The 11,642-nt window shown below is 39.3% G+C and overlaps 1 long non-coding RNA gene across 1 annotated transcript; it reads right to left on the reverse strand.

The window, feature by feature from the left end:
- Positions 1–4,638: 4,638 nt before the first annotated feature.
- LOC132531529 (uncharacterized) lies at positions 4,639–10,760 on the reverse strand. The gene is made up of 2 exons (XR_009544124.1): positions 10,624–10,760; positions 4,639–4,874 (listed from the first exon to the last, which is right to left on the reverse strand). It is a non-coding gene; the product is annotated as an uncharacterized LOC132531529 (long non-coding RNA).
- Positions 10,761–11,642: the final 882 nt, after the last annotated feature.

Raw genomic sequence — 11,642 nt, forward strand, 5'->3', positions numbered from 1 at the left:
AGTGAAAGAAGATATATACATAGATGAAACAATTTTAAAAATATAAGGCAGAATGGTATTCAGGTGTCAAAATCTGTGATATTTTCCCCAGGTATAGAAAGCAAGGTGAATGCCACAGTAGTTGCAGTGGCTGGGGATGACTGTTTTGTTGCTCCTAGTTTATTTGGAGGGAAAGCGGCACAAGAAGATGACTATACATGTGTTAAATATCACCTAGGCTGGTTCATACATCCACACATATGAAAGGACATTTTATTAAGTATTATATGTTATAACCAGTCCTCTTCATGGAGCTCTTCATGCTCTAAATATGCACCTTGAAAAAAACACGTTTAAGTTTCTCTAGTAGATACAATTAACTTTGAATTAGGTAGACCCTTCTTACCTGCTGGGACTATTATGAGTAGGAATTGCCACCCTGTTCATATAATTTAATTATTTATTTAGAAAACTGAAAAACAAGATGATGACTTCAGTTATGAACAATTGATTCAGACTGATCGTTTTCTCTTTTTTCACGTGTTTAGCATATGGTCCTAATGAGATTAGAGCAAAATCAATTGTATTTGTTTCCATCAAACTATATAACAGGCTCTTTGGAAAGGTTTTCAGATGTCCTTCTAATCCTTGAGATGGCAGTGAAATCCCTACCCCCGGCCCCTTCCCTGGCCTAATCTGCATTCTCTCAATTGTTGACTCTGTAGAGTGAGTGACCTTCCCTTCAGTTTGGGGGCAGTGGACAATGATCTGAGTGAATTGTCCTGATTCAAGCGATTATAGATTCAGATATGTGGAAGGGGGTCCCGTTGAATCTGGACCTCAACCGGCTGTAAGTAATCCCACTTTTCCCTGAACTCATAATTTATCTCAATCTCTCTGGTGTCATTTTCTTTCATTTCTTAAAATTTATTTTATTCAAATATAGTTGATTTACAATGTTGTGTTAATTTATGCTGAACAGCAAAGTGTTTCAGTTATACATATATATATATTCTTTTTCCTATTCTTTTCCATTATGGTTTATCCTGAATGTAATCCCCTGTGATATACAATAGGACCTTGTTGTTTACCCATTCTATATGTAATAGTTTGCATCTGCTAATCCCAAACTCCCCATCTATTCCTCCCCCACCTCCCCCTTGGCAACCACAAGTCTGTTCTCTGTGTCTGTGAGTCTGTTTCGTAGATACGTTCATTTGTGTCATATTTTAGATTCCACATATAAGTGATATCATATGGTATTTGTCTTTCTCTTTCTGACTTACTTCACTTAGTATGGTAATCTCTAGGTCCATCCATGTTGCTCAAATGACATTATTTCATTCTTTTTTATGGCCGCGTAGTATCCCTTTGTATATTTATGCCACATCTTCTTTATCCATTCATCTGTTGATGGACATTTAGGTTGTTTCCATGGCTTGGCTATTGTGAATAGTGCTGCTATGAACATAGGGGTATATGTATCTTTTTGAGTTATAGTTTTGTCTGGATATATGCCCAGGAGCCGGGATTGCTGGATCATATGGCAACTCTGTTTTTGTTTTTTTGAGGAACCTCGGTACTGTTTTCCATAGTAGCTGCACCAGTTTACATTCCCATCTGGTGGCATTTTCTTAAGATGAATAATACCCTGAATTATAACTCTTGCCCCCTCTAGCCTGTAAATTCCTTGAGAGAAGAAGCCATGCCTGATTAATTTTTGAATCCCTAAAAAACTACAGTAGAATATTAAAGTTGTATAGTGAGGCCATTTAATAAATATGTGACTATATAAAGACCAGGTAAGTAGGTGTATTTCTGGAGCTTGGTATATCTCGCAGTTTTGTAGAGTCTTACAGCATCTTTGATAAACTTCTCAGTGAAAATGTTGACTAGGCAAGTTCAGTTAAAATATAGTAGAAATGTTTATTCTGATATCTCTAAGTATACATTTAATTCTACAGAAAACTTACAGTGTGACATTGTGTCAGCATTTGCAAATTGACTGTAAATGACCTTAATGTTAGCGCAACCTGAAGGATCAGTATAGTAATGCCAGGTAAGTGCTTTTTTACCTGAGACTTCTTTCTCATCTTCTCCCGTAAAGAGACCCTAATATGTATTTTAATTTGAAATTGGAAATGTAACTTTCACTGAAAGTGTCATGTGATGTTTGCATTACTTTTAACTGCTATGTATAAAGGAAACTCTATCCTTTGACTCTGTCAGTTATTTCTCTTGTGCACAGGGAAAATGCATTAAAATGACTAAAAAAATTTAAAAATTATAAATGAAAGCAACCCTGTCAAACCCTTACAAACACTATGCCTTTCTCTTCAGCCTAGTCTCTTTCTATCCATGTCACATATTTCTTTTCTGCTTCTCATTGTAATAATAATAGTATTATTATAAGTGGCACAGAGAGGTTAACTAACCCACCTGAGGATACACAGCTACTAAGACATTGAACCAGGGTTTGAACCTAGGCAATCTGACCCTAGAGTTCATGCTCTTAACCACCATATCATTTTTGGTATAGTATCAGACACATGGAGAATTCAATAAACACCTATCTTCTTGCTGTTAGTCTTCAGCCCCATTCTTTTGTGAGAGGAACTCCAACACCAGATCCACTGCTAAATTACTCTAGAATAAGGCTTATCCCTATTCTGCTTTCTGGTGGCCAAACTCCTTTAGAGAGTGTGGGCATATCGCATCACCATGATAGAGAAATAGTCATAGGTGCAGTCACAAAACCAGTTAGCTAAAACTGGAATGAGCATCTAAAGGAATCCCCATCGGAAAGTGTGAAGAACAATTGCTTTACTTCTATTACTGTCAGTTTTTTTTTTTTAATATTTATTTATTTGGTTGCACTGGGTCTTAGTTGTGACAGGCGGGCTTTTTAGTTGTGGCTCGCAGCCTCCTTAGTTGTGGCTCACTGGCTTCTTAGTTGCAGCACTTGGCCTCCTTAGTTGAGGCATGTGAACTCTTAGTTGCAGCATGCATGTGGGATCTAGTTCCCTGACCAGGGATTGAACTCGGGCCCCCTGCATTAGGATGGTGAAGTCCCGTCCAGTGTGCCACCAGGGAAGTCCCTACTGTCAGTTGCTTTTGAGGAAAAAGAGGAAGTGACTTATTATTTTCCTGGATAAGGCTTCACTTGGATATATCTTTTTTAATCTTATGAAAATACCAGACCATGTTCCTAACTTCGTCTGTAACCCCAATACTTTCTGCTGAGAGTTATCAGTGCTAACACAAAGGAGAAGAGGAGGCAATAATCTAAAATGACAAATGACCCAGATAACATTTTTTTTTTTCACTTTGGAATGCAATCAGAGACTCCACCCACTTGTTACCAGCAGTCTCAGCCTGACTGATGATAGTTTGTGGCTTCACTGAGTAGCAGAATGGAACAGGCCAAAGATAATCCACTCAATAACAGAGAATTAAAATTGTATTTATATTGTAGAAACATATATGCTTAATTCTAATAACACTAATACTTTTAACGCGTGATTCTTACATAAAGTATGTTTGGTTATATACTAGATATTTTTATTTTCTATTTATTTATTTGGCTGTGTCAGGTCTTAGTTACGGCACGCAGGATCTTTGTTGCGGCATATGGGATCTTTCGTTGCAGCGAGCAGTCTCTTCTTTGCAGCACACGGGCTTCTGTCTAGTTGTGGTGCACGGGCTCAGTAGTTGTGGCATGTGGGCCTAGTTGCCCCACAGCATGTGGGAAGTTTGTTCCCCGACTAGGGATCGAACCTGAGTCCCCTGCATTGGAAGGCAGATTCTTAACCACTGGACCACCAGGGAAGTCCTGTTTTTATTTTCTTTAAGTGGGGCTTCGAGTTTGAGTGCCTCCTATGTGCCAGGCACTGTTCTTGGTGCTTAAGATACAAAGCAAAGCAAAAGGACAAAGCAAAGATCCCAACCTGCAGGGACTTTATATTCTAGCTTTAGAGTAACTAAACAGTTATTTTTTTATTGGAACTCACATCGTAAATTTATCAGTTGAAGGCTAGGTGATTGATACACAACAGTAAGTCATACATTTTTAGTACGGTTCCAAATTACCAAGCACTTTTGATCCTCAAGGGTTCACTTAAGTAATATATGCAACAATAAAAAAAATAGAATGGTATAGAAAAAAATAGTATAGAATGGCCCTGTCTTGGGACAATTTAAACCCAGTCTTAGGAGATCCTGTCATCATCCCAGAGATAGTTAAAAAAAAAAAAAAAAAAGTTAGAACTATGACTGTAAATCTTTTTACTACTAAGAACACTTTTTACTTTTGTACCCCATGTTTTGAAAAATTTAATGCTTTAAACATATCCCATTTATTAAGTAATAATTTATTTCTCCCTGTATATACCATTTCTGCTACTTCTGTGGGTACCAGAAAAACCCAGAAACAGGTTGAGCTCAGGCGTATGCCTACTCAGTACCCAGATAGTTATGTCCCATCTGCCACCCTAAGAGCCCTTCTTTTGGGCTGTTGAGTGTGAGTGTGTGTGTATACCTGCAGAGATAGATGGTGGTATTAGAAGTCATGTGGACTTTTAAGATACCCCTTCATGAGAGCACAGTATAATTGGTATATTAGTTTCTTAGGGCTGTTGTAATAAGTGACCACAAACTTGGTTGCTCAAAACAACAAAAATTTATTCTTTCACAGTTCTAGAGGCTGGAAGTCTGAAATCAAGGTGTAGGCAGGACTGTGCTCCCTCTAATGGCTCTGGGGGAGAATTCTCCTTGCCTCTTGCAGTTTCTGGTAGCTCCAGGCATTCCATGGCTTGTGGCTCCATAACTCCAGTCTCTGCCTCTGTCTTCACAAGGCCTTCTCCTCCTTTCTGTCTGTGTATTCTCCTCTGCCGTTTCTAATAAAGACAGTTGTCATTGAATTTAGGGCCCACCCAGCTAATCCAGGATGATCCCATCTCAATATTCTTAATTATATCTGTGAAGACCCTTTTTCCAAATAAGGTCACATTCACTGTTCCAGAGGTTATTACATGAGCATGAATTAGGGGGCTATACCATTCAACCCTCTACAATTAGGTAGGCCTAAAAAAAATCTATCAATGCTAGAAATCAAAGAATTAAGTGAAGGGTTTTGAATTCTCCCTCCTTATCCAGCACCCCATACTTTGCTCTTGTCTGAAATATCTGGCCATTGCCTCAGCTCCCAGTTGAATGTTACCACTGGACTCAAGCTCTGCTCTTGGCTCTGACATCTGGCTCCTCATCTTGGCTTAACCCCAGGAGTAGCTAGCTCTTGGTATCCCCTTGCATGGATGACTTCTACTGGCTCTGCAGCCCATCCAGGTTGCCACCCTCTGTGCTCGGCATGGCTTGTTCCTCCATTGCCCAGTCTTGTTACCAACAGGACACACCCATAGTGTTTCAGTAAGTCAAGTCCTTGTTGCATAAGGACATGACCCAGTGACCTCCCAAGTGTCCTCCGTATGGCCTGTATGGAGCTAGAAACCACCGCCTACCCCGAGTTATGCTTATAAAAATTTATAACCCCAGGATTAACATGGAGCTATACCCCTCCATGGTGACAGAAAGCAGGTGTGTGCCAGAGCCTTTGTATTCCATGGCTACCTTTTGTCCTGAAGTTCTTATTCACCCAAGAGGACTGGTCCTGAGTGCGTGGAATTTATATTATTCTATTTTTAAAATTGGATTTCAGATATGCTTTGAGATAAACCCATCTTGTTTCTTTCTTTTCCAAATGCTGCATTTCATTTTTCATATTTATCTTTTGCTCCTTTAATGATTATATTCTTTTTCTTCTCCCTTCAGAATGAACCAGTTACAATTTTCCATTTGAAAATAAATTTCATCATATTTTATTTCCTGTTTTCCAGGCCATTTGTTTTTCTCAATGACTCAGATCTAGCTGAGAATTTTGTTAGCAGCTCCAAAGTACAATGCACTATAATTTTCCTGGAAGGTGAAAAGTGAAAAGTATAGGAGCAAGTCTAGCCTTTGATCTGAGGCTCTTACACTAGAATCCTAAAATTGAGTGTATCTTGTGACTTTGATCTACAGGTTGACATTCTCCCCCACCAAAGAGGTATCCAGAGACTTCACACCTAGTAAATCACCACCATAACCTCTGTGCCATAAAGACCATTAAAAGCAATAAATGCAAGTATCATGAGAATTACTTGTTATTCAAATATTTAAGTTTACAGTCTTGCTTTGCATTATTGCTTTATAAAGAAATAAGTCCTTACAACACATCTCATGCCTAAGAAAGTGTGGTGATGTCAATTTGATCAAAACATCAAATTACTACCAGAATGAGATTACAAAATATTTTTTGCAGAGTGCTTACGTGAACAATATCACAATATATTTATTATGTTAACTGGCTTCAAATTTGGGCAGTCTACCTAGTTCAGCAGACTGAGCACTAGATTGTCAATAAAGTTCTCCTAAATTCTAACTTCAGTTCTACTGCTGATTGGCTCTGTGTAGTAAGTAACTATTCGTTGTTTCTTTGCCTTTGGCCTTGTGAAACATAAAGGTAGAAAAAGAGTAAGGCACGGCCAGTTGAGTCCTTAATATTTAGTTTGAGGAATTCTTGGCTGCAGGGCCAGTTTTTATTTTCTAAAAATGGAAATTTTATTTTCATGGGACAGTGCATCAATAGCCTCTCCTCCTTGCTCCTTGGTCTCCGCTTGGCCCTGCACCACACGCACCAACCTTTCCCAAACAAGGGCATTTTTGTGGCGAATAGAACAATAGCCACTATCCTTGGAACCAAGTGAGTGAACAACTCAGATATATTCTGGGTTTGTTAGCATATTTATTTAGATAGCACTTGTGCTTCTTTTCTAAAGTTAGGCTGCCCAATCATAGGTGATAGGTGATTTCAGACTACAATAAAGAGCTTTCAAATAATGATAAGAATGCCACAGATGATCAAGTTAAGAACTAATATTCTTTTACCCAGAGAATAAAAAACTTATCAGTATCTGGCGTGGGGCTGAGCTTATTGCAATCAGCTTCAACTGTTTGAAAGATTATATTTTGGATAATATCTTTGCTCCTTATCCCCACTAAGGTTAGGACAAGAAAGTAATCATGAAGGAATTATGTTAGATACAGGTAGAGAGGTCTATTAATACACCAGACAGGTAGTTGCCTTCTCTAAAGAAAAAAAAAGATCCTGATGTGCCTGATGTGTTACAGCTTCCCCAGAGTTGGAGAAGGGAACTGTAACTTCACAGCTCATCCCATTCCTCAGCTTCCTAGAATTTAAATACCTCCTGAAGAAACATGGTAGCCCTCCTTAGTGTCTTATTTCAGTCTCTTTTAATCCTTCCAGCAAGAACATATTAAAGCTGAATAGAAGCCCATCTGTACATTTAGGCTTATTTCCTCTTTCCTCTGGGAAAAGAGGACAGATAATCACCACTTCATGTGACATCCCTCAACTACTAAACCCCTATAACACTGTCTCCTTTTTTCCCCTAGCCCTCAGTGGGTCTATTTCCCAAAGACTTACTTATTGTTGTTGCCCCTCTGATTTTATGAAGAATGGCAATTCTGACACCTCTGACCCTGAGAAGCAGAGAATTCTTGGCTTTATCTTTGCACTAAGAATTTAAATGCAGCCGAATGTATGAGCAGAAATAGGCCATTTTTCTTCTGCAGATCACCAATTGCAAGATTTCTTTTCATACAAAAACAGTATATCAATTTTCTATTGAAAATACATTTTTGTAAAGCATGAAAAAATGGAATCTCAAGCTCTGTTGCCATCAGAGAGGTGAATGGCTCTTCTTTTTTGAAGCAGCTGCCAACAAGTATGAGGACTGGGTATCATTTCTGTCCTTGGTGAACTGTCAGGCTTCTCTTTATGAGTCTGGCACATTCCAGGTGGCTGAAGTAGCTTCTCATTGTCAGGAACTGGAGCAGTTGTTTCTCTACCTATGGCTTACAGTCCTGTTGCCTAGGACTGAAGGATATTCTGAGTTGAATAGTACTTAATGCAGATAATTGAATAAAGTGCTGTTTTACATTTATTGAAGGTGAAATTCACGTAACATAAAATTAGCCATTTTAAAGTGAACAATCCAGTGGCATTTGGTACATTCACAATATTGTGTAACTACCATCTATATCAAATTCCAAAATATTTTCATTGCCCCATTAAGAAATCCCATACCTAACTACCTCCAAATGCTGGTAACCATCAGTCTGCTTTTTGTCCTATGAATTTACCTATTTTGCATATTTCATATAAATGAATTCATATAGTATGTTACTTTTTGTATCCAGCTTCTTTCACTTGACACAATGTTTTCAAGGTTCATCCACATTGTACCATTATCAGTACTTCATTCCTTTTTTATGACTGAATGATATTCTATTGCATGTGTATTCCATAATTTGTTTATCCATTCATCTATTGGTGGGTTGTTTCCACCTGTTGGTTATTGTGAATTATGCTGCTATGAACATTCACGTACAAGTATTTGTTTGAGTATCTGTTTTCAGTTCTTTTGGTTATATACCTGGGAATGGAACTGCTGAGTCATACAATAATTCTATGTTTAACCTTTTAAGAAATTGCCAAACTGTTTTCCTACCCTTACTTCTGAAAGGGAAAACCCATGACATTAATGCAATGAACGTTATCTTAGCAGGAGGAGCACAGCCCTCTGAACCTCCAAAGAGAATTTTCTGACGAATCAAAGGGCACAGAGTCATTGGCAGCAAAGGTGTTTTAGCTGACTGACCTCTGCTCCTGTACAGACAGAACCAAAACAACAATCAGCACAGTCTCCATAAAATAGCAGGGAAAGAAAACGCAAACCAGCCCAACTCCAGCTAAGTTTTGGCCACATGAATTCCTTGAGATGCTTCAATCAGTGCAGATCTATTGCGCTTTGGCCACGTTTGTACTATAATTAAACTCAAACTCAATTAAGAGAACTGCTTTAAAGGAAGAAGGCAATTCTGATGAGGTCTGTTTTGAGAAAAATCTGAAAAATAATCTAAAGTTGCCAGAAGTCAGGTTTGTGCCCTTTCTTCCTGTCAGCATAAGGATCCATACTTCGAATGTTTGACTAATTTTGGCAAATTAATTACCATTTAATTATCACATAAGAAGACATCTACTTATTTTCCCCAAAACTGTTACTCTGCTGTAGGCAAATTGGTATAAAGACTAATCTAATTTGCCTATTGTAGAAACACACTGGGCTTTTGAAAGTCCACGCCTATGTTCAGTTTTCTGAATGTCCCCATAGACATTTCCTTTTGTGACATTGATGTTGAAGATATAGTGGGTACTGAATGGTAAACAGCCCACACCTATACTGCAGTGCCAGTAAAAGGCAATGTTAGGATGTCTGACCTCTCGATGTAGGAAACACTTCACCATCCCTGGAACCACATGCTTGATCAAGCTGTGCTAGTCATGATGTGCAATGGAATTACGACCATAACAGAGTTAAGATGAAAGAAATTAGAAACAAAAACCCTCCTCTTTCTTGGAGGTCTTATTTCAAGTTAGTATAGTTGAGATAATGTGCCCAAATAGTGCACCCAGAAAATGAGCTCATCCACTGGGGATTTTGCCATGTTGTAATTCAGAATTACTCCTCAGAATTACAAAACTATTAGTCGGAGTGGCATGGTTGCCAGAAAATGAAACCTCAGAACACTGGGTAGCCTGAGTTAGAGGAACTGCTCCTTGGCTGCTAAACCACCGTGTCTATAATAGTTCAGCCCTGATCCCTGATACTATGCTGCTTGAGTCACACGCTCTTGGAGATTACTTCAAGTTTAAGCAGAAAGGTCGGAAAAGGTCAGGGAGTCAAGGCATCTCTGCAGATGCACTCTTTGGTTAGATTTCACAGGAACAGATTAGGGAGATCAGACTATGTGGAGTCTCCCTCCCTCACATGGAAAAAGACTTCTGCTTGAGGAGGAGTCACAAATTCCTGGGCAGAGAGTAATGTTTGTGCCTGTGGAGAAACAAAATGTCCCTGAGGTGGAATTTTGGAACCCAGTCATACATAATTGGTGGTACCAGACAGGAGAGAGCCTGACATTTCAGACTGTGACCATATTCAGGAGGATTTGGTTCATAGAAAAGTTTATGTTAAAACCGTAAGTCTCAATCTCTCTGTATCCCAGGTTATCATCTTGAGATGCTAAGCTAGCTGGACCCCTAAAGGTCGATTAACGTTTTCCAAGGACAGGAGAAATTATTCTTCATATGAGAGTTGATATTCATTTTTCAGTAATTATCTTCTTGAGCTGTTACAAAACTCTTAATATATGAAGGTACTCTTGATTTGTTTTAAAAATCTTGAGAAATGTGGGGGCTTCCCTGGTGCTGCAGTGGTTAAGAGTCTGCTTGCCAGTGCAGGGGACACGGGTTCGAACCCTGGCCTGGGAAGATCCCACATGCTGCAGAGCAGCTGGGCCCGTGTGCCACAACTACTGAGCCTGTGCTCCAGAGTCTGCAAGCTACAACTACTGAGCCCAAGTGCCACAGCTACTGAAGCCCGTGCACCTAGAGCCCGTGCTCCACAGCAAGAGAAGCCACCGCAATGAGAAGCCTGCACACAGCAACGAAGAGTAGCCCCCACTCACCGCAACTAGAGAAAGTCTGTATACAGCAACAAAGACCCAACACAGCCAAAAATAAATGAATAAATAAATAGATAAATATTTTAAAAATTAAAAATAAAAAGCTTGAGAAATGCATCTGATGCAAGTTAATAACTCACAGCAATATTTTTAGATGATGCCTGGGTACAATGCTTACATAAACTGAGTCCAGGCTTCACATTATATTAGAGATTGTCAGGTGATGTCCTTTCAGCTGACACACAGGGCCCTTGCTTCTTGCCAGAGCGAAGGGCAAGTTCTTAGTAAACGTACAAGGCTCATATGACTAATGAGAGTTGGTTCGGCCCCTAAGGAGATTCTAAGTTCCATTAAACCAAAATAGGAATCAGGCATCACAACAACCTTGTGAAAACTCCCAGAACTATTTCTGTCTCCAGTACAGGGAAAATGAATTGCAGAACCTCAATGAAAACAAAATCCATGAATGTTGCCATACCCACCTAATCCTGCATTCTGACTCCAGCAGAAGTTCAAAGGGAGTTTTGTGGAAGGGAAGCTTGGTTTCTTCAGTATCAATCCTCAGGGACGTATTTCACTGTCCATCGATAAACTACTATTAGTCCACTAGAGATAGGGTTTACCTGACCCTTCAGAAGCTATTTCTATAATCCATGTATTCCCAGCTTCGCAGTCTATGACTTACAATGGAAAGTATCCTTTCATTTTATACCAAAATTATGACAGCATTCTCTCCTACCAGGCTGTTTGCTGAAAATTCACCTCTCTCAAAGGGCTCTCAACATTATCTGAAACTTTATTTGTACTACTTTATATATAAAGCTCTGAGAGAGAGCTTTCCATGTGTCCCCTCTGGCCTTATCCTTGCTGCTTTGACCTTCAGGAATGTTCTGCTGTCATGGGCTTAGTTCTCCCCACCAGTGCCCACTGTTGCCTTCACTTCAGCTTCAGAAAAAAAAACCCATTTTCCTTTGGTCCAAAGAGAACATCCCGATAATGCTTCCTGCTTTTTCGTGTGGCTA

Source organism: Lagenorhynchus albirostris, chromosome 13, assembly GCF_949774975.1.
Source record: "Lagenorhynchus albirostris chromosome 13, mLagAlb1.1, whole genome shotgun sequence".
Taxonomy (NCBI): Eukaryota; Metazoa; Chordata; class Mammalia; order Artiodactyla; family Delphinidae; genus Lagenorhynchus; species Lagenorhynchus albirostris.